This window comes from Ursus maritimus, unplaced genomic scaffold (genome assembly GCF_017311325.1).
Source record: "Ursus maritimus isolate PB19 unplaced genomic scaffold, ASM1731132v1 scaffold_2, whole genome shotgun sequence".
NCBI classification, from domain to species: Eukaryota; Metazoa; Chordata; class Mammalia; order Carnivora; family Ursidae; genus Ursus; species Ursus maritimus.
In genome coordinates, this window is record NW_024424452.1 from 76067100 (window position 1) to 76089589 (window position 22490).

The 22490-nt window shown below is 37.8% G+C and overlaps 1 protein-coding gene and 1 non-coding gene across 10 annotated transcripts in view; both read left to right on the plus strand.

Moving 5' to 3' along the window:
- Positions 1-22490, plus strand: part of DNM3 (dynamin 3) — a 522795-nt gene that overhangs the window by 98097 nt on the left and 402208 nt on the right. The window lies entirely within an intron of this gene.
- LOC121104118 lies at positions 2216-2322 on the plus strand. The gene has a single exon (XR_005836489.1). It is a non-coding gene; the product is annotated as a U6 spliceosomal RNA (small nuclear RNA).

The following is a 22490-nucleotide window of genomic DNA, read 5'->3' on the forward strand; positions in this document are numbered from 1 at the left end:
GGAACATTCATTCAATGGAATACAGCTCAGTTATAAAAGGCATGAACAATTGATATACTCAGCGACATGGATGAATCTCAAAATAATTATGCAGAGTGAAAAAAGCCAGATAAAAGGAATACATATCAAATTCATTTAAATTTCTAGAAAATGGAAACTGATCTGTAGTGGCAGAAAGCACATCAGTGTTTTTGGAGGGAAGGTGGAGAGGGGCAGGAGGAAAGGGTTACATAGTGGCATGAGGGAACTTCTGGGTTGTGACGGATCTGTTCTTGATCATAGTGATAGTTTCACAGGGGTATACATGTGTCAAAACATCACACTGTATGTTTTAAGTATGTGTAATTTATTGTGGTAGTCAATTTTATGTGCTAAGGAATACCTAGAGAACTGGTAAAACATTATTTTAGGGTGTGTCTATGAGAGTGTCTTCAGAAGATATTAGCATTTGAATTGATAGACTGAGTAAAGAAAATCACCCTCACTAGTGCTTGTGGGCATCATCCAGCCTGTTGAGGGCCTGAATTTAAATGAATGAATGAACGAATGAATGAATTGCAGAGAAGAGTGGAGTTGCCTTCTCTGCTTCAGCTGAAACATCCGTCTTTTGCCCTTGGATATTGGTGCCTCTGGTTTTCAAGCCTTCGGCTTCAGGTGGGGATTTACACTATCCGCTACCTGCTACCCTCTCCTCTGTGGTTTTTCAGACTCAAATGGAATTACATTACTGGTTTTCCTGGGTCTTCAGATTGTAGGTGGCAGATTGAGGGACTTCTCAGCCTCCATAATCATGTGAAACAATCCCTCATAATAAATCTCTTTCTATATGTGTGTTTATATGCATAAATATCTCTATATCTTTATATCTATCCATCCATCCATCTATCCATCCATCCATCCATCCATGCACCCACCCTACTGGTTTCTTTTTTGCTGGAAAACCCTGAGTAATACAATTGTATATCAATTACACCCCATTAAAGCTGTTAAAAATACCATTTGTCCATCTATCTAATTGCTCTGAAGTTGTGGCTTAGTTATATGCAGAAACTGCTGCTTATTTTGGGGGTGGGGAATGAGATGTGCCATGACATCCTGCTCATGCTTTAATTTTGGTGCTCCCTGTTTCCCAAAGGTGTTAGATAATAAGCTCAGTGTGTTAATCACATACACGTTCTCCTAGGGTTAAATTCTTTTTAAGGTATTGTAAACTCTACTAACTTCATATTTGCTGAGTCCTTAGTTCAGGTAATGAGACTTGGTGGTTGCTTTATCAGTTGTAATGATCCTGGTGACTTGATGTTCCCTCCTGTTCTACTTAAAACATGATGGTAACTTTGATAAAACCCACATTTTGATCTCAAGGCAGGGAAATACTGCAAATCTCATATCCTGACCTCTTTGATAAATGTAGGACTTTGTGCCTACTTGGTTAACAAGTGGCAAAGTATTAAAATAGAAACCAGACTTTGAAATATTTTACATGTAGTGCTTTGCATTATAAAAGCCTGATTTGTCATCTACATGGCTTTTCTTTCCCTGCAGTGTGCTTATGTTTGGCAAAAGCGTTCTCATGCTCTAAAGTTTTAATTTATTTGTGAAGAAATATATTTCTGAAGAGGCAGATTTTCTGCTCAGGCAGCAAAACTCAGTGTAACTATTGGTATTGCTGATTTATTGTATAGACTTGGCCAGTATATAACATATTTGGTCTTTGGTTTTTCTCTTCTTTGACATATATGTAGTGTCCTACACATAGTAGTATAAGCTGACATTGTGAATCCCTATGTAGTAGCTTCCTAAAGTCTTCTTTAATTCTTTCATTGCTGGGTTGTGCCTTCTTTACTCAGAAAGATCTCTCTTTTCATGTTGTACCATACAGGGATAATTATGTTTAACTAGAATGATGATATTAAAATAATTAAAAATTTAATATGCTCTAAGATTTAGTATACAAGAATCAAGAGTTTCATGCGTTTTATTTTATTTATTTTATTTTATTTTACTTTATTTTTTAGAGCAGGGGGAGGGACAGAGGGAGAGAGAGAATCTTAAGCAGGCTCCCTGTCCAGCATGGAGCCCGACATTGGGCTTGATCCTACAACCCTAAGATCATGACCTGAACCGAAATCAACAGTTGGATGCTTAACCAACTGAGCCACCCAGGTGCCCCAAAATTTTCATGCTTTTTAAAAAATTAAAAACTGTGTTATCTGTGCCTGCTTTGGCAGCACATATACTAAAATTGGAACGATACAGAGAAGATTAGTATGGCTTCTGAGCAAGGATGACACACAAATTCGTGAAGTGTTCCATATTTTTATGCACCCCAATGTTCATAGCAGCATTGTCCACAATAGCCAAACTTGGAAGGAGCCGAGATGCCCTTCAACAGACGAATGGATAAAGAAGATGTGGTCCATATATACAATGGAATGTTACTCAGCCATCAGAAAGAATGATTACCCAACATTTGCCTCAACATGGATGGGACTGGAGGAGATTATGCTAAGTGAAATAAGTCAATCAAAGAAAGACAATTATATGATTTCACTCATTTGTGGAACATAAGGAATAGAGGGGGGACCGTTAGGAGAAGGAAGGGAAAAATGAAGGGGGGGGGTAAACAGAGGGGGAAATGAACCATGAGAGACTATGGACTCTGGGAAACAAACTGATGGTTTTAGAGGGTAGGGGGGCGGGGGGGATGGGCTAGCCCGGTGAAGAGTATTAAGGAGGGCATGAATCGCACGGAGCCCTGGGTGTTATACGCAAACAATGAATCATGGAACACTACATCAAAAACTAATGATGTACTGTATGGTGACTAACATAATTAAAAAAAATCATCATAAGTTTGATTTATAAAGTGCAGTGTAAGTAAAATATACCATGCACCATGAATAAAAACCAAAACCAAACAAAACGAAAACAACCCCCCCCAAACCAAACTGTGTTCTCTGCTCCCCATGCCACTAAAACTATTTGTCTATTGATACATTACCACCTACATCTTGTACAGTTTGCACAGTACTTGCAAGGCTTGATGGGCATATGGTTGAAGTAAAAGCCATAGTGCCTGTACTGGGGAGGCACAGGACGGAACTGACAATTTAGTGATAAGCTATGAAGTTGTGACTTTCAGCGCAGAAGGAGTTCAAGGAAAGGAGAGATCAAAGTTGGTTTGACTAGTTGGAGAAGGTGGAGTGGAGGCCCTGATGTGATGTAAACTTAAGAAACATAGAGGGCAAACTGGGTGATGATCTAGGTGGAGAGGCAGATTTGAAGTTAGGTCTTGAGAGTGGGATACACAGGAGACAGTGAGCAGACCTCTTCTTCCACTTTGGTGATAAGACTAGTTTGGTTGGTACAGAGTAAGGCCTGGTTAGAGAGAACAGTGAAAACTTGGTAGAGGAGTTTGGAATTTTGTGGTGAAAGACAGAGTGCCATTGTAGATTTCTGAGCAGGGAAATACCATGTGTTAGGAAAACATTTTAAGAATCCTACCTGGAGGACTTATTGCAATGCAAGCTCAAGTGATAGAGATGTTGACAAGGCAGTGGGCAGCTGTTTTACCTAAAATATAAATACAATCTAGGATTTAGGATTACTTAGGTTCCTGGATATTATTCTTTTTCCCCAAATCTTTCAAAGTTTGGTTTCATCTTTCTAGTCTCATTTTGTGTGTGTGAGTGTGTGTGTGTGTGTGTGTGTGTACGTGTGTTGTTCACTCAACCCTCTATTTCGGCAACAGTGAACATGGCATTTCTCAGGCTGTTCTTTCTGTCTGAAATTCCTTTAGTCATTCTCTTTTCCCGATGCACTTCTGTTCTCTTGTGAAAAAGGTTTCAGGCAGGTGCCACCTCTTCTCTAAGCCTTATCCAACATCCTCCTTCTCTTAATTGTTTGTGCCTTACCTTATGTTACATAGCACTTCGCATAGACTTCTCTAATAACACCCATCACTTTGTTCCGTAACTTGGTGTTTATCTGTCTTATCTAGCAATCAGTAAGCTTTTTATTTATTTATTTGTATTTAGATTCAATTAATTAGCATATAATTTATTTCAGACGTAGAGGTCAGTGATTCATCAGTCTTATATAATACCCAGTGCTCATTACATCATTTGTCTTCCTTAATGTCCATCACCCAGTTAATCAGTAAGCTTCTAGAAGGCAGAGGCCGTTATAGTTGTAACCAAAAGCACCTAAGTGTAACTCCTGTAAAATGGTAGACAATTGTAACTGCTCCTTGAATGAATTAATGGGTCTTTCTCCATCTCCACTGAATGCTGAATTTGAGATCTTGTGAGAGCCTACCCAGTATAAACTAAACTTTAGTGGGTCAAAGTACATTAGCAGTGGGTATTCCACAAAAATGACATGAAATTTAGTAGAGGCAAGTTAAATGGATAGACTAGTAAATTTACTGGCTATTTTGAAGAGAGTTATTTTACAATGTGAATTATCAAAAGAATTATTTGGTTGTTTCTTTGCTGCTGCTATAGAGGCAAAGGAGTTTCTACAACTGTAATAGTAATACATCTACATTTTAAAATTATGGTTCTTTTGTCTTAGGGAGCTATAATTTGTATTTATCATCATTAGTAGCACTGATGTTATAGTCAACATAGTCAATAAAACATTATTCTTTTAATTTGTTTTATTCTCTTCATTCGTAGAAGTAGCTATTATATCATGGCTTTTGGTAAGAAATGACTGTTGATTCTAGGCATTTAATAATAGTCCTTTTTTGGGGGTGCCTGGATGGCTCAGTTGGTTAAGCGTCTGCCTTTGACTTAGGTAATGATCCTAGGGTCCTGGGATCGAGCCCCATGACTGACTCCCTGCTCAGCAGGGAGTCTGCTTCTCCCTCTCCTTCTGCTGCTCCCCCTGCTTGTGCTCCTTCTCTCTCTCTCTCTCTCTCTCTCTTTCTCTCTCTGTGTCAAATAAATAAATAAAATCTTTAAAAAATAGTCCTTTTTTGGAGAGAAGGACTTCAAAGCTTTAAAACATTCAAATTTTAACTATAAATAAAAATCGCCAGGTAAGAGATAGTCTGCGTATTTAGTTCATATTAGATGCTAATATCTAGAGGTTTAACATATTTATGCTTTTATACTCATATCTAGTTCCTGAAGATGTATTTCTTTCAAATATTATATCATAACTGAATGTAATATTTGCTATTATCTACAGATCACAAACTTGGCTGTTATTTTTCTCTTTGTAATTATACGCCATATTCACACCTTCAATTATGATAATTATTTATGGTTTTAGAAGTTTAGGCAAATCATCTTGCACTTTCAGTGAAACCAGTTATCGGAGCTTTAAATAAATGAGAACTTAGGGAAGCATTCAGTGTACCCTATGCTCAACTCTATTTTTATTTACAGTCCCTTTCTGCATCTTCATTTTTCTTACCTCATTTAAAAATGTTTTAACTAGAGGAATGCTAATAGCCATGCATGATGTCCAGAAGGTTCAGCTTTGAAAGAAATGTGTTCAGAATAAAAAGCATTGAATCCTTATTAAGCTTTTGTTTTAATTTTCTTTAGGAAAGTTTTAGATGTGGGGTTGAGTTTCTTCACTATTGTGGTCATTATCCTTTCTCATATATTCCCATTTTTCAGTAAACACGTTGAAACATGGTTTCCAAGACTGTGCATGGAATACCTGTGTGGTCTACACAGCACATTATTTTGAGGGACAGCTGCCCCTCATGTTCTGGACACTAAACTGCATTTAATGTAGTCTTAGATCACACTGGTTTCTGGTAGGGGTATTCTATTATTGGTTTATATTGAACTTGCCATCCACTATGATTGCCAACTCTTTTCTTTTTTGTACTTGCCTGGATTCTCTACTTGTGTTCCTGATTTAAGAGCAGGACTTTATATTTATTATGATAATAAATTCCTTTTGTTAAATTTCACTGATGACTTTAGCCTGTTGAGAATTTTAGGTTATGATTCTTTTTTCCAGCTTGCGTAGTTCCTCTTCTGGGTAATAAACTTACCATTTTATTTCACCCAAATCATGGGGGAAAGTAGTGCTTGTCAGAACAGGGTCTGGGACCTTCTGAGGTAGCAAAGGACTTTGTTGCTTCTCATACATTTCATAACCTTTTTTGGCTTCTGGGTGCCACATATTATTCCTTGAAATCTTCTTAAGATAGCAAAGTGACTGTCAGCCTTAATGCTCTTAAATCACTTTGCTGCTTAGTATTCTCACTGTTGAAATTCAGTTCCCTCTGGGGGCAGTGACATTTTATATCTTATCACCTTCTATTTCAATTAGTGTGTTTGCTCATTTCTACAAGGGGAAGTTTAGTCCTTGGTAATGAGTCCAGAATATTCTAAGCCACACCAATAGAAAACACCACTGGAAGAAGGATGATTTTTTAATGAAAACATATTCTCATATTGTGGCATTTCAAGTAGCATGACTACAATTGAGGAAACTGGGGCAGCACTTTGTTATGCAATTTTTTTTTGAGATAGCTAAAAATATGTTCTCAGCAGATAATTAATGAATTATAGTAATTTGATGCTAAGCAGTTTGGTTTTAATTAGGGATATTTAGCTTACTAATAAAATGTCACCACAATTTGACACAATCTGTTAGAACAGCTTAAATTGATATTATCTTTTTTAAACACGTGGCTCAGCATGTTAAAATAACAATTTGAAGTATATATATGGGTACTGCTACTATGTAATAGCAACCTCCAACTTTGTCATTCTAGTTGGGTAGACTCTAGGTTTTTACACTCTTTTGAATAGGTGAATTGCTGAATAAGTGTTATATCTTAGCCAGGGAGAAGTTACCATAAATGTATTATTTGCATGAATGCATTGGGTAATGAACTGCTTAAAGGCGTGGAAGCTAAGTACAGCTGTACTTAAGAAAATTTGACAAATATTTATTTATAAAACATGGTGCATCTGATCATTTCAAAAAGAAGATAATGTTCTAAAATAAGATCCTAACTTTCATAGTTAAAGAGAACAATTATGAAAGAATTAACTTTTTCAGTATATACTGAATGCATTTTTTATTTTAGTCGCTGTGGCAGATATAGAGCAAGTAGAGATGAGTATGAGATAGTCTTGGATCTAAAGGAACCCAGAGACCAGAAGGGGAGTCAGAGACTTAAATAGCAAATGTGGCCAATAAAATGAGAAAGCTACTATCATAACCACAATCATAACAATAATCATAACTATATCTAATAGGAGACTTTAGAGGAGAAATAACTGAGGTGAGGGGCATGGGTAGCATCAAATGGCAACTTTTTGTTGAGGAGATGCTTAAGTTGAATCTGAATAAATAGAAGCTAACCAGGTGAAAGGGTGTGTGTGTGTGTGTGTGTGTGTGTGTGTGCATGTATTTTGTGCAGACATGCGTGTAAATGTGTGTGGATGTGTCTGTGTGTTTGGAAGAACAAGAGAAAGGGGTGGGAAGTGAGTTGGAATAAAAGCTTGGAGGTGAGAAACACACTGAATTTGCTGGAGTGTACAGTGATTGTTGAGTGAGAGATTGGGGGGGTACAGAGGGCTTGTGGACAAAAGAGAGCTTTCAAAGGTGTTGGAGCAAGGGGATGGTATAGTCAGCTTTACATGTTGGCTGGATTGCTGTGATGATGATGAGGAAAGTAGACTGAATGGAGCAAGACTCGAGGCACAGCTTTGGAGTAAGCTGTCCAGGTGAGAGATGATGGGGGCTTCCCTCAGTTGGCATTGGTGGCTGGGATTTGAGGGGAGTCAAGAAATTTTTAGAAAGTAAAGTCAGATAGATATACCTATCTGACATATCTTTTGTTAGGTTTGTTTCCAGGCATCATTGTTTCTGTTAATATTGTAAATTATATATTTCTAAAATAATGTTTTCTAATTAGTTCCTGAGATGAAATGTTATGTGGAAGTACAACTAGTGCACTGCACCTTTATGCATTAGCATGGATGAGTCTTATAAGTGCAATGTTGAAGGAATAAGCAAGTCCCAGGGAGTGACTTCATCTTTATAAAGCTCAAAAACAAACAAAACTAAACAATGTTTAGAGGTACATGCATATGAAATAAGCTAATATAGGAAAACCTAAAAACAAAATGAAGGATAATGGTTATTTTTCATGGAAGCAGAGTTGAGGAAAAGGATATGGAATGGGGAAGTGCCTGGGAGAATAGAATGGTGGAATGCAATCTCAAAACAATGTATTAACTATTTGACCATCCAGATGTGTCATCATAGTGACAACTGATTTGAAAATATGCTCTATTATTTGATAAGCCCTTGTAGTAATTTCATAATGTTAGAAGAGCCCATCCAAAACAGCTGGATCCTGGGGCTCCTGGTAGATGAGTCTTGTTTATCCATTTTGTCATTCTGTCTTTTGATTGGAATGTTTAGTGCATTTACATTCAAAGTAATTATTGATAGAGATATGTTTGTTGCCATTGTATTACTTGTTTTGTGGTTGTTTCTGAAGATTTTCTCTGTACTTTCTTGTCTTCCTCTCATGATTTGCTGGTTTTCTTTAGTGATATATTTGGATTTCTTTGTTTTTATTCTTTGCATATTTATTAGTAGTGTTTGATTTGTGGTTACCATTAGGTTTGTATATAACCTCTTCTGTATATAGTAGTCTGTATTAAGCTGTTGGTTGTTTAAGTTTGAACCTATTCTTTTCTCCTCTCCTCCCCACATTTTAGATATATGGTGTCATATTTTACATCCTTTTATTTTGTGTGTTCCTTGACTGATTTTTCACAGAAATATTCATTTTTTCTGCTTTTGTGTTTCTTACCTCCATACTGTCATTTTTGGTCTTTCCTTTCCATTCAAAGAGTCCCTTTTAATATTTCTTACAGGGCCAGTTTAGTGATCATGAATTCATTTAGTTTTTGTCTTGGAAGCTTTTTATCTCTCCTTCTATTGCAAATGATAGCCTTGCTGGATAGAGTATTCTTGGATGCAGGTTTCTCCCATTCACCACTTTGAATATATCATGCCACTGTCTTCTGGCTTGGGAAGTTTCTGCTGAAAAACCTGCTGATAGCCTTTTGGGGTTTTCTTTGTATGTAACTGTCTTCCTTTTTCTTGCTGCTCTTAATATATTTGATATCATTGTATTTTGCCATTTTAATTACAATATGTCCTGGTGTGGATCTGCTTTTGTTGATTTTGTTTGGGGTTCTCTGTGATTCCTGTATCTGGATATCTGTTTCTTTTCCTAGATTATGGAAGTTTTCATCTATTATTTCTTCAAATAAATTTTCTGCTCCCATATCTCTCTTTTCTTCTTCTGGGACTCCTATACAATGCATGTTTTTACGTTTGATAGAGTCACTGAGTTCCCTAAGTTTATTCTCATTTAGCATAATTCTTTTTTCTCTGTTTTGTTCAGCTTGATTACTTTCCATTACTCTGTCTTCTAGGTCATTAATTCATCCTCTGCTTCTTCCAGCCTGCTGTTCTTTCAATCGTGTTTCTTATTTTGGTTTTTTTCTTTTTTGAATCCTTTATCTCTGCTATGTTATTCCTTATCTCTTTGTTAATGGTCTCACTGATGTCTTCCATTCTTTTCTCAAGTCCAGGGAGTATCCTTATGATCATTACTTTAAATTCTTCATCAGGCCTGTTACTTGTATCTGTTTTGCTTAGATGTCCAGCTGTGACCTTGTCCTGTTCTTTCATTTGGAACAAATTCTTTGGTCTCCTCATTTTATCTAAGTCTTTGTGTCTGTTTCTCTGTGTTGGGAAAGTCAGCTATGTCTCTTGTTCTTGAGGGTAAATGGCTTTCTGAAGAAGCAGTCCTATAGTGCTCTGCAGTATAGTGTCCCCTATTCTCCAGGCCTGGTGCTTCTAGGAGTGTCTCCAAAGTGTGCTATGTGCACTCTGCTGTTGTGTCCTGGTCACTGTGTCCTTCAGGCCAGTTGTCTGCAGGTTCTCTTTGCTTGTTGTGGGCAGTGTTTTGTCCCTGGTCTGAATGTGGTGAATTTTAACTAGGTATGTTCTGGTCTACTTGTGAAACGAGAACTATCACCACTGATGCCAGAATTGAGGTCCTCCAAAACTCATGGGTTGGGATGCAGTTGGGCAGGGGTTTGATTGGTCTTCTGGGGAAGGGGCCTGCCTCACTGGGACTGAGGCAGGTGTCACTGGAAGGGACAGTTCTTCTGGAGTGTAGGGGTGGAGCTTGGTGTAAGCAGGTTAAGTAGCTATTGTTGGTACTGTGTTGGTTTCCATAGTCACTCTGTGGTTATGCTGAGGGGTGGGGGAAGTAAATGGTACCTGCCAGTTTCTTTGTTCCCAGAGGAGTCTCTCTGTGAATGCTGCCTCTCTGGGACATGCTCTGAGAAGAGTAAATAACCTCCCCACTGTGTGCTCCAGGTGCTCTTCAGATCACTGTTTCCACACTCGTATGTGCATGGGCTGTTTGTCCTGCCTTTTCTCCAAGAGTAGCTCCAGTGTCCTATGAGCTCTCCCAGAGCCAAGCACGCTGACCTTTAAAACTCTAGGCTTTAAGCCCCACTGGTTGCAAGACCTCACGAAATTCAGGCCTTCTTGCTTTCCAAGCCAATTGCTATGGGGATTTGTTTTTCTCATGCACCGCCCTATGTGCTAGTCTGTTTCTCCCTTCTCTGTGACTGCAGCTCCCTCCCCACCACCACAGCTACAATCCAGTTCTCTCTAAAACTGGGTTTCCACATTTCCTACCTTCTTCAATGTGGCCTCTTCTTTACCTTTAGTTGTAGAGTTTGTTCTGCCAGTCTTCAGATTGATTTCTGGGGTATTTAGGATGATTTGATAGTTATCTAGTTGTGTTCATGGAACAAGGCGAGCCTAAGGTCCTCCTACTCTGCTGCCATCTTCCCCTCCCAATAGCCTACATTCTTTATATGCTTGTACGGGATGGACACTGTGCAAATGCTTTATGTGCAACATCTCATTTAACATTTATCCACAAAGAGGGGTGCATTCTATCTCTTATATGCCTCCATAAATGCTTTATGTTTTCATTCATCCCATAAATATTTTTTTTAATTGGGTATTTTGTTATTATTTGCCTAGCTGGTTTTCCTGCAATTCTCATTTGGCTTTTCACTTTGGTACTTTTGTTCCACTTTTAAAAAAGATTTTATTTATTAATTTGAGAAAGAAAGAGAGAGAGAGGAACAGAGAAAGAAAGAGAGCAAAAGCACGAACCGTGAGGAGGGGCAAAGGGAGAGGGAGAAGCAGACTGCCTGCTGAGCAGGGAGCCTGATGTGGGGCTTCATCCCAGGATCCTGAGATCACAACCTGAACTGAAGGTAGATGCGTAACTGACTGAGTCACTCAGGTGCCCCTGTTTGTAGAAAATTTTGAGCGTTCTCTTTTCTCTTCTTGGTTTTTGCCCAATTCTATCTATCCTCCTAAATCTACTCAGACTCAGCTCTTTCCAGAAATCCTTTAGAGATCACCCCAGCCTAGACTCTTCCCTTTGCTAAATCCTCATAGCACAAGGTACTCAATTTATTTGTCAATTATTTACGACAGTGTTTTCTGTCTTGAAATCTTATTTGAATCTTTCTTTTAATTTTCACAACTTTGTCTTCTTTTTCTAACTTGGGTAAATTCTTCAAGATTATGCATGGTAGCTTAATACTTCATGTCCCCTATAGTTTCTTAATAAGTAATAGATTTTTGTCTGGCCAGAAAACTCAACTGTCATTTGAAAGGAAATATTAAATTACAGAATGGAAAACAATCACAATTTTGCAACCTAAGAAGCACAATGTGTAACTGAAAGCTGTTCAAAAGGAAATAGAAAACCTTATCACAAAAGCTAGAGCAGGTTTTGGGAGACTGAAAATATAATATTTTGTGGTATTAAACTTCTTACTAAAATGAAGTCCAGGGAACAATAACATACTCTCAAGAGTCTTATCCAGAGCTACTCTCTATAACTGATTAGAACAGAATGGGAGGAGATGGCTCATAAATAGATCCTACAGAGATTGTGCAGAAAAAGATTTTGCTCCACAGTGCTGATTCATACTGAATGAAGAAAAGATATTGGAAATTCTAAAATGCTCAAAGAGACTTTCAGGGCCTCATGAGTCTTTGAAAAATAGTGAATCGTAGTTCAGTTTTAACTCAGAATTCTCCATTCTTCCACTCATTTTTTAAAAAGTCATTACTGTATCCTTAAGGAATGTTACATTGAAGATGTAGCTGGTACCATCCCTACTCTCTACTTTCATTACTGCATTGGAGATAAGATATATAAACAGTGACTATGCTGTGTCATACATACTATCTGAATGTTCTTAAACATGTTACTTTAAATGGAGAACCTAAGGTTCTTTCTGCCTGTAAAATCACAAGAGTAGTACATTCACAGTGCCCTAAGGAGAGGAGAAAAGCATTTCTCACAGTCAATGGAATAATCAAAGAAAGTTTTTAGTAGAAATGATATTTAAATAGGAACTTGTTAGGTAATGTTTTGATAGGCACAGATTATAATCATGATAATGATACAAACCATTTTTTGTTTGTTATGCAGGAGCAAATACTAGGTGCTTTAAGTAAACCTGCGAGGAAGAGGGTGGAGTTATTGGTGAATACCCTAAAATTATACCAAAATTTTTGTGTATATGTAAATTTGTACATTTTTATAGGGAAAAGTTTCCAGGGTCCCCAGAAACACGAACCATGGTAGAGAGGGTAGCACATGTAATTCCTGGTCTTTGAAAGATGCCCACCCAGGTGGAAAGAAAGAACTGTTGAGAATAAAGAAGTTGTGAAAATCTGAGAATTGGAAGATCTAAGGAGGGAGGACCTTGAAGTAATGAGAAACAATTGGGATAGGATGTCAGAATGTCTGGAGTTAAATCCTGGACTGCCACCCCCTAGTTGCGTTACCTAAGACCTCTGCTATCTAGGTTAGCTGTTACATATTTATTTAAAATTTCTTTGACGGGTGATGGGTATTAAGGAGGGCATGTATTGCATGGAGCACAATGAATCATGGAACCTACATCAAAAACTAATGAGGTACTGTATGGTAACTAACATAACATATTAAAAAATTTCTTTGACTATTTTTAAAAGAGCTTAATATGTGTTAAATTCTTTAATTCATTTATTCTCTGATGTAATATAAATTTGTTGAGCTCATATAACCAGCCACTGGGAGAACTTTGGTGAAAGAAGCAGAATTGGCCATGTTCTTTAACTCACAGCCACTTGTGAAAGAGAGTCCATTTATAGAGGTGGGAATGGAAGTATGGGCAAATTAAAAGACTTTCCAAGTCACATGATGAAGAAATGGCAGAAATTTCAAAGTCAGGTCTGACTCCAAAGTCTTAATCAGTCATGTTCTTGATTATAGAATAGTGTACAGGCATGGGTAACTCTGCGAGAATGTTAACAAGGGGAAACCTACTTTACCTTAAGGATGATTTACATGTAGATTACTTGGTTTAAAGAAGAAGGATGCAGCTATTTTGTTCTTTTTAAATATTTTATTTATTTATTTGACAGAGAGAGAGCACAAGCAGGGGGAGTGGGAGAGGGAGAAGCAGGCTCTCTGCTGAGCAGGGACCCCGATTCCAGGACCCTGAGATCATGACCCGAGCTGAAGGCAGACGTTTAACTGACTGAGCTACCCAGGCGCCCATTTTGTTTTGTTTTTTAAAGATGTTATTTATTTATTTATTTGACAGAGAGAGAGAGAGAGAGTGCACACATAAGCAGGGGGAGAGGCAGGCAGATGGGGAGGGAGAAGCAGGATCTCCTCAGAGCTGGGAGCTTGATGTGGGGCTCGATCTCAGGACCCTCAGATCATGATCTGAGCCAAAGGCAGGCACTTAACTGACTGAGCCACCCAGGTGCCCCAGGATGCAGCTATTTTGGATGGACTCTTCTAACATAATGAAATTACCAAGAGGACTTATCAAATAATAGAGCATATTTTCAAGTCAGTTTTCAGTATGATGACACATCTGGTTGGTCAAATAGTTAATACATTTTTATTGAGATTGCATTATTCATTGTGATCCATGAAATATATTTCAAGATCCTCTAAAATGTGTGCACTTGTTTTCCAAGCCAGATAATTTTTTTCTCATGTATTTTTTTTACTGATTATTGTTTTCCAACTCCTTTAATTTATGTTTTGTAAAAGTTATTGATTATCCCCATATTTAAGCTCATTTTATTTTATTTATTTTTTATTTTTTAAAAAATATTCATATGAGAGAGAGAGAGTGAGAGAGTGAAGGGCAGAGGGGGAAGGAGAGGAAGAGAAACCCAAGAGACTCCCCACTGAGCCTGGGGCCTGATGTGGGGTCAATGTCACAAACCTGAGATCACGACCTGAGCTGAAACCAAGAGTCAGAAGCTTAACCAGCTGAGCCACCCCTGAGCTCATTTTAAAGGAGGTGAGTGAATAAAATCTTAAAAAGAAAAGAAAAGAAAACAAAACAAAACAAAAAAATGGGGGCACCTGGGTAGCTCAGTTGGTTGGGTGTCCAGCTCTTGATTTTGGCTTGGATCATGATCTCAGAGTTGTGGAATCAAGGCCCGCATCAGGCTCCACTCTCAGTGCGGAGTTGGCTTGGGATTCTCTCTCTCCTTCTCCCTCTGCCCCTCCCCCTGCACGTGTTGTCTCTCAAATTAAAATAAATAAATATATAAAATCTTTAAGAAAAATAAAGGAGGTGCATGTCCTTCTGAGAAAGTTTTCTATTACTTAAGTTCCTATTGAGATAATTGGTGACTGTTGTAGCTAAGTTGGAGAAACTGTAGTACTGAGTTTCAGATCAGAACTTTATTTTGTTTTTTCTCTATAGGTACATTTCTGTTAGCATCATTTAAGCTAACCACATAATGCAGTGCTTTGCGAAGTGCTGGGTGTTCTTGCAAAATCCCTTAGCATTAAAACAAAAATCCACTTAAAGAAGACCTTAAAATATTTTAAATATACTTATCTTCATTTAGATAATTAATACACTAACCAACCTGTTCTATTGAGTTTTATTCATAGGGACAACTTAGTTTTTCTTTTTTTTTAAGTTTTCAAGAACTGGTTGAATTGACTATTGCCTGAGTCATAGAATATTTTTGTAATTTGTGAAAGAAAGCCATCGCCTTTTTAACTCTAAGAAAGAACACAATTTTTTTTCATTTTATTTATTTTTTAATTCAATTAGCCAACACATAGTACATCATTAGTTTTACATGTAGTGTTTAACAATTTATCAGTTGCATATAACACCCAGTGCTCATCACATCGTGTAAAGAAAGGCATCTTGTCAGAAGAAGTTACTTTTCATTTTAGTTTTATGCCATCAATTGTGAATATAGGCATACCTTAGAGATATTGCACTTTAGTGCCAGAGTACCACAATAAAGTAGATATCACAATATCTAATATCACAATGAGTCAAATGAATTTTTTGGTTTCCCAGTGAATATAAAAGTTATGTTGACACTATATTGTAGTCCATTATGTGTGCAGTAGCATTTTTTTTTAAAACCAGGATACACACTGTAATTTAAAAATATTTTATTGCTAAAAATGCTAACCATATCTGAATTTGCAGCAAGTTGTAATCATTTTGCTGGTGGAGGATCTGGCCTCCATGTTAATGGCTGCTGACTGGTCAGGGTGGTGAAGGTTGAGGTGGACGTGGCAATTTCTTAAAATAAGACAACAATGAAGTTTGACACATCAATTGACTCTTCCTTTCAGGAAAAATTTCTCTGTAGCACTTTATTCACAGTAGTCAGTTCTCTCAAACCCTGCTGTGGCTTTATCAACTAAGTTTGTGTAGTATTCTAAGTCCTTTGTTGTCATTTCAGCAATTTTCATGGCATCTTCACCAGAGTGAAGAAACCACTTTCTTTGCTCATCCATAAAAAGCAATTTTTTAAAAGATTTTATTTGTTTATCTGACAGAGAGAGAGCAGCAAGAGAGGGAACACAAGCAGGGGGAGTGGGAGAGGGAGAAGCAGGCTTCCCACCGAGCCGAGAGCCCATTGCGGGGCTTGATCCCAGAACGCTGGGATCATGACCTGAGCCGAAGGCAGACGCTTAATGACTGAGCCACCCAGGTACCCCATAAAAAGCAACTTTTGTTCATTAAAGTTTTGTCATCAGATTGCAGCAATTAAGTCCCATCTTCAAACTCCACTTCTCATTGTAGTTCTCTTGCTATTTCTATCACATCTACAGTTATTTCTGCCACTGAAGTCTCTAATCCATCAAGTCATCCATGAGGGTTGGAATCAACTTCCAAACTCCTGTTGATGGTGTTGTTTTGTTTTCTTCCCATGAATCACAGATGTTCTTAATGTCATCTAGAATGGTGAATCCTTTCCAGAAGGTGTTCAATTTTCTTTGCCCAGATCCATCAGAGAAATCACTACCTTTGGCAGCTCTAGCCTCACAAAATGTATTTCTTAAATTTTGACTTGAAAGTTAGAATGACTCCTTGATCCGTGGACTGCAGCATGGATTTTGTGTTAGCAGTCATGGAAACAGCATGAATCTTGTCCATCTCCATCAGAGATCTTGGGTGACCAGGTACATTGTCAATGAGCAGTAATATTTTGGAAGGAGTCTTTTCTTCTGAGCAGTTAGTCTCAACAGTGGTCTTAAAATATTCAGTAAACCATGTTGTAAACAGATGATGTACTGTTATATAGGCTTTGTCGGTCCATTTCTAGAGCACAGGCAGAGCAGATTTAGCGTAATTCTTAAGGACCCTGGGGTTTTCAGAATGGTACATGAGCACTGTCTTCAAGTCAAAGTCAGCAGCTGCATTAGCCCCTATTAAGAGAGTCAGCGTGTCCTTTGAAGCTTTGTAGTCAGACATTGACGTATCCCTAGCTATGAAAGTCCTACATGACATCTTCTTCCAATAGAAGGCTGCTTCATCTACGGTGAAAATCTGTTGTTTAAAGAAGCCCCCTTCATTAATTATCTTCTTGATGATTCTGATCTGCTGGAGAACTTGCTGCAGCTTCTACACCAGCACTTGCTGCTTCACCTTGCACTTGTATGGTATGGAGACGGCTTCTTTCCTTACGCCTCATGAACCAACCTCTGCTGGCTTCAGACTTTTCTTGTGCAGCTTCCTCACCTCTCTGAGCCTTCACAGAACTGAAGAGAATTAGGGCCTTGCTCTCGATTAGGCTTTGGATTAAGGGAATATTATGGCTGGTTTGATATTCTATCCAGACCATTACAGCTTTCTTCGTATCAGCAATGACACTCTTGCTTTCTAAACATTCATATGTTTACTGGAGTAGCACTTTTAATTTACTTCAAGAACTTTTCCTTTGCATTCACAACTTGGCTGTCTGGAGCAAAAGGCCTAGCTTTTGGTCTGTCTCAGCTTTTGGCATGCCTTCCTCACTGAGTTTAATCATTTCTAGGTTTTTTTTTTTTTTTTTTTTTTAATGAGAGACATGTGACTCTTACTTGAACACTTATAGAGGCCACTATAGGGTAATTAATTGGCCTAAGCTCAGTATTGTGTCTCAGGAGTAGGGAGGCCCAAGGAGAGGGAAAGACACAGGGGGACGGCCAGCAGGTCAAGCAGTTGATTAAGGTGGCTGTCTTTTATGTCTGTGGTTCATGGCATGCCAAAACAATTGCAGTAGCAACATCAAAGATCACTGATCACAGGTCATCATAACAAATATAACAATCTTTATTGTTATATTTAAAGTTTGAGGGGCACCTGCGTGGCTCAGTCATTAACCGTCTGCCTTTGGCTCAGGGCGTGATCTCGGTGTTATGGGATCGAGCCCCACATCAGGCTCTTCTGCTGGGAGCCTGCTTCTTCCTCTCCCACTCCCCCTGCTTGTGTTCCCTCTCTCTCTGGCTGTCTCTCTCTCTGTCAAATAAATAAATAAAATCTTTAAAAAAAAAGAGTTTGAAATATTGTGAGAATTACCAAAATGTGACACAAAGACATGAAGTGAGAAAATGCTGTTGGAAAAGTGGTCCCGATGGCCATGCTTGATAGAGGTTTGCCACAAACTTTCATTTGTAAATAGAACATGATCTGCAAAGTGAAGTGAAGCAAAACATAATAAGATGAAGTATTCTTGTATCATGTCCAGGAATTTTCATATATTCAAGATAAAATATTTATAAATATTTATATTTAATAAATATTTATTTTTATTTAGACTTTTGTTGTAAAAATATGTCTTCTCATTAGCAAGCTATACTGTACTGACTAGTTAGATAGTGCTTGGGCCATAGTTGAGAAATATTTTTGTATGACCCCCAACAACATTGAACTGATTGCTCTAATGAGATAGCGTTTAGAGGAGATGTACCTCCCTGTTATAAGAGTGTGTCATTTTGTTAAAGTTTAACGCATTCAGCGGAGCAGACATCCCCGGGAAAATTGTGCTTTTAGGTAAACATGTTGCGTGTGTATGTACGATCTTGGGGTGGAGGAGGAAACTTTTCTGAGTAATTTTGTGAAGACTGCTATTGGTGGAGATTCAAATATTATATTATTTTGTAGAAATTGACAAGGTAGTTCTAAAATTCATAGGAAATGCAAAGGACCCAGAATAGCCCAAACAACTTCAAAACATAATAGTAAGTTTGGAGAATGAACACTACCTGATCTTAATAATTATAAAACTGCAATAATTAAGATAGTGTGACATTGGCATAAAGATAAATAAATAGGCCCGTGGAACAGAATAAAGTTCAAAATGGACCTACAGGTGAATAGACAACTGATTTTTGTTGAAGGTGCAAAAGCAATTCAGTGGAAAGAGTAGTATGTTTAACAAATGGTATTGGATAAATTGAATATTCATATGTAAAAAGTGAACTTCTATTCATACCTTTTACCATAGTCAAAAAAGTTAAGTTGGCTCTGTTTCTAGCTGAGCTTCATGACCTCCAAGAATTTGTCATGAAGACATTTGAGGAGCTTATCTAATACACTGAGATCTTATAAAATATTTAGATGTCATGCTTACAACTTGTGCATAGAAGTGCATACTCATGGGAAAGGATTTTGGTCAAGAGTTAAGATATTATAATGTATCTAGCAATGTATATTGTAGCTCACATATTTTTTTTGAGAATTTTTTTTAGTTACATGTTTATATACTTGTAATTCTGGTATGATTACTACTAAAATCTTATTTATAAACCTCATTCATTGTGTATAAGATTTTAGGTGAAAATATTTTCATTTTGCAAATTAGACTTCGAATTATATATTTTCTATTAAAATTTGATTACGTGAATTTTCATGACGAAGTCTAGTCATTTCACTTTTAATTACAAATTTTTACTGGGCAAATTACTTTATTTTTTGTTATTAAAACAAGGAATGACATTGCATCATTTACTGTTCTGAATTTTTATATTCAATTATTCTTTTTTAAAAAGATTTTATTTATTTTAGAGAGAGAGTGAGTGAGGAGTGGGAGTAGGGGCAGAAGGAGAGAGAATCCTCAAGCAAATTCCTGCTGAGCACAGAGCCCATTGTGGGGCCTGATCCCAGGACCTGAGATCATGACCTGAGCCAAAACCAAGAGTCAGCCACCCAATTGACTAGCCACCCAGGTGCCCCTATTCAATTATTCTTTTCTTTTTCCTTAAAGATTTTATTTATTTATTTGACACAGAGAGAGACAGCCAGTGAGAGAGGGAACACAAGCAGGGGGAGTGGGAGAGGAAGAAGCAGGCTCCCAGCGGAGGAGCCTGATGTGGGGCTCGATCCCAGAACACCGGGATCACGCCCTGAGCCGAAGGCAGACGCTCAACGACTGAGCCACCCAGGCACCCCCAATTATTCTTAAATATTATTGTAATAATGTACTTATTTGAAAACCTCTTTTTTGCATTTTCAGTTTCTAAACTTTACTGATTATTGGGAGGAGGCAAAAAAAGCCTTGGGTAGTCAAACTTAATATTGCACAGTCTATGATCTAAAGCTCATGCATTATAGGGTTGCACGCTTCCTCTGGACTTTTTCATTTCTTTAGACTCAGGCCATACACACTAGGTTACTGGACTTTTCATTCTAGAGTAAAACATAAAGCTACAAGTTAGAATGGGAATGTTCCCCAAAACAGAGACATTGCTAACAGTAAAAAGTGACAATTATAAACCTGACTGCAAGCGAAGAGACACAAGAAAAAAAGTATAAAAAAGCTAAAGCAGTACACTGAAACTAATATAACACCGTATGTCAACTATACTGGAATTAGAATAAAACACTTAATAAAATGAAAAAAGATAAAATAATTTTTAACTAAGCAAAGTAATCTATAGCAAAAATCATTGAAATAATACATATTTAAATTACTTACAGAACATTGTTTAAGTGTATAGGAAACTACATAACACTGCCAAATTTCTGTAAATTCCTATAGCCATTTGTTCGTACTTACCTTGCCCTTTCAGTACCTTTTAACATTATCCATTGCTCCTCTTTCTTGAAACATACTTTATTCTTTTGGCTTCCATAATGCCAAGTACTTCTGGTTTTCCTTCTCTCTCTCTGGCCACTCTTTTTGTCTCTTTTACAGATGCATTATCTTCTACCTGGCCCTTAAAGTTTTAACCTACCCAAGGATCATTTCTGTGTCATTTCATATTAGACAGTCTCTTGTGTGTACAACTTATGTACCTGTGACTCTCACATTTACAGCTCCTGGGCTAAAACTCCAGACCCATGTTTCCAGCTGATTCTGGACACTCGGATATTTCAAATATATCAAACTCAGTATGTCAAAAGCCATATTTATGATCATTTTCTTTTCCACAGCCACAAACCTCGTGCCCTCCAGTGTTTATATGTTGATTCATTCCGTTATTTACTCATTCATTTTATTTGTTCATTAATTCAACAAGTATGTATTGACTGCCTAGTAGATGCAGTTCACTGTTTTGGGCACTTGGGAGTTTAGCAGCTAATGTTTCTGTTTTCATGGAAACTGTATTCCCGTGGATAAAGAGAGGCAATAAAAAACAAACAAGAAAAACTTTAGATCATGATTATGTAAACTAAAGAAAAGAAATTGGACAATGTGATGGAGTGTGACCGATCTGCTACTTTTCTTTGTCTGGTCAAGGAAGCCTCACTAAAGAGGTGATATTTTGGATGAGAAGTAAATGACAGGGAGGACCCCACATGCACAGAGGTCTGGGGAGTGCCTTCCAGAAGAAGAGCCCTTCGTAGACAGGCCCTGATGTCGGGAGTGGATTTCGTGTGCTTGAGCAGAAGGGAGGCTGACAGCTAAAGTAATTGAACGTGGCAAGTGGGGATAGTGTTAGATATGGAGGTCGACAGGGGTCAGACTGCCTAGGACCTGGAATATCAAGGTGAGGAATTTGTATATTTCTGACGGCACTAGGAAACTAACAGAAGGTTTTAAAAAGGCAGAGACATGGTCTGACATAAGATCTTGGAACGATCTCTCTAACTGCTTGGTGGAGAATGGGTTAATTGGAGCAGGAGTGGTATCAGGAAGACCACTTAGGATGTTTTTATGGTAGTCCGGGTAAGAGATGGTGCCAGCTTAGTACGAGGATGGCCACTGTGGGGGCAGTGAGAAGATGTTTGGGAGAGAGCCGAGGACAAGAGGGATGCAAAAATAGCTCTGGTTTTTGATTTGAGCACCTGATTTAATGGTAGTATCAGTAATTGAGATGTGGAAGACTGTGAGGAGGAGCAAGTATGGATAATGGGAGGGGAACTAAGTGGGAAATTACAGTTTGGTTTTGGACATGCTAATTTTGAGGTATCAGACATCCAAGTGGAAATGCCAATTAAGCATTAGAGTTGGATATGGAGAAGTCAAGTTCAGGGGAGAAATGAGTGCTTGAGATAAGTGCTTGAGATGAATTTGAATATATATACACACACATACATATATACATATTCTTATATATATTCATGTGAATTTTTAAGGCCGTTAGAGTAGATGAGATCAACTAGAGAGAGAATAGAGATGACAAAGAAGAGAAGTTCTAGAAAGAAGTCTAGCAGTATTTGATATTTGTAAGTGTAGAAAAGGAAGGGGAGGAACAATGAGCAAAGAACATGGAGAAAGAGCAATTAGTGAGGAAAGAGAAAAATGAGGAAAGTTGGGGTAATGGGAATCCATAAAAGAGGATGTTGAGGTGGAGGAGGAAAATCATGTCAGAGGCTGCTGAGACTTAGAATAATTATTCACTTTGCAATTTTCTGGCCACGTGTTTGACTTGCTTCTTATTTGGTTTCTGTATTTGGAATACAGTTTATCTCTTGATTGTGTTTTACATGGAAACTATGAGGATGAAATAGAGTTGTTTTTTGTTATACTCTTCAAGATCCTTTGAAAAAATATGGAGCTAGATCCAGCTGTTTAGATATGATAGCTGCTGATTCTGATTTTTTTGGATACTTGTAGTGGAATATTCATACAGATTCCTATTGCTGGAGGGATTTCTGTCAAGTGCT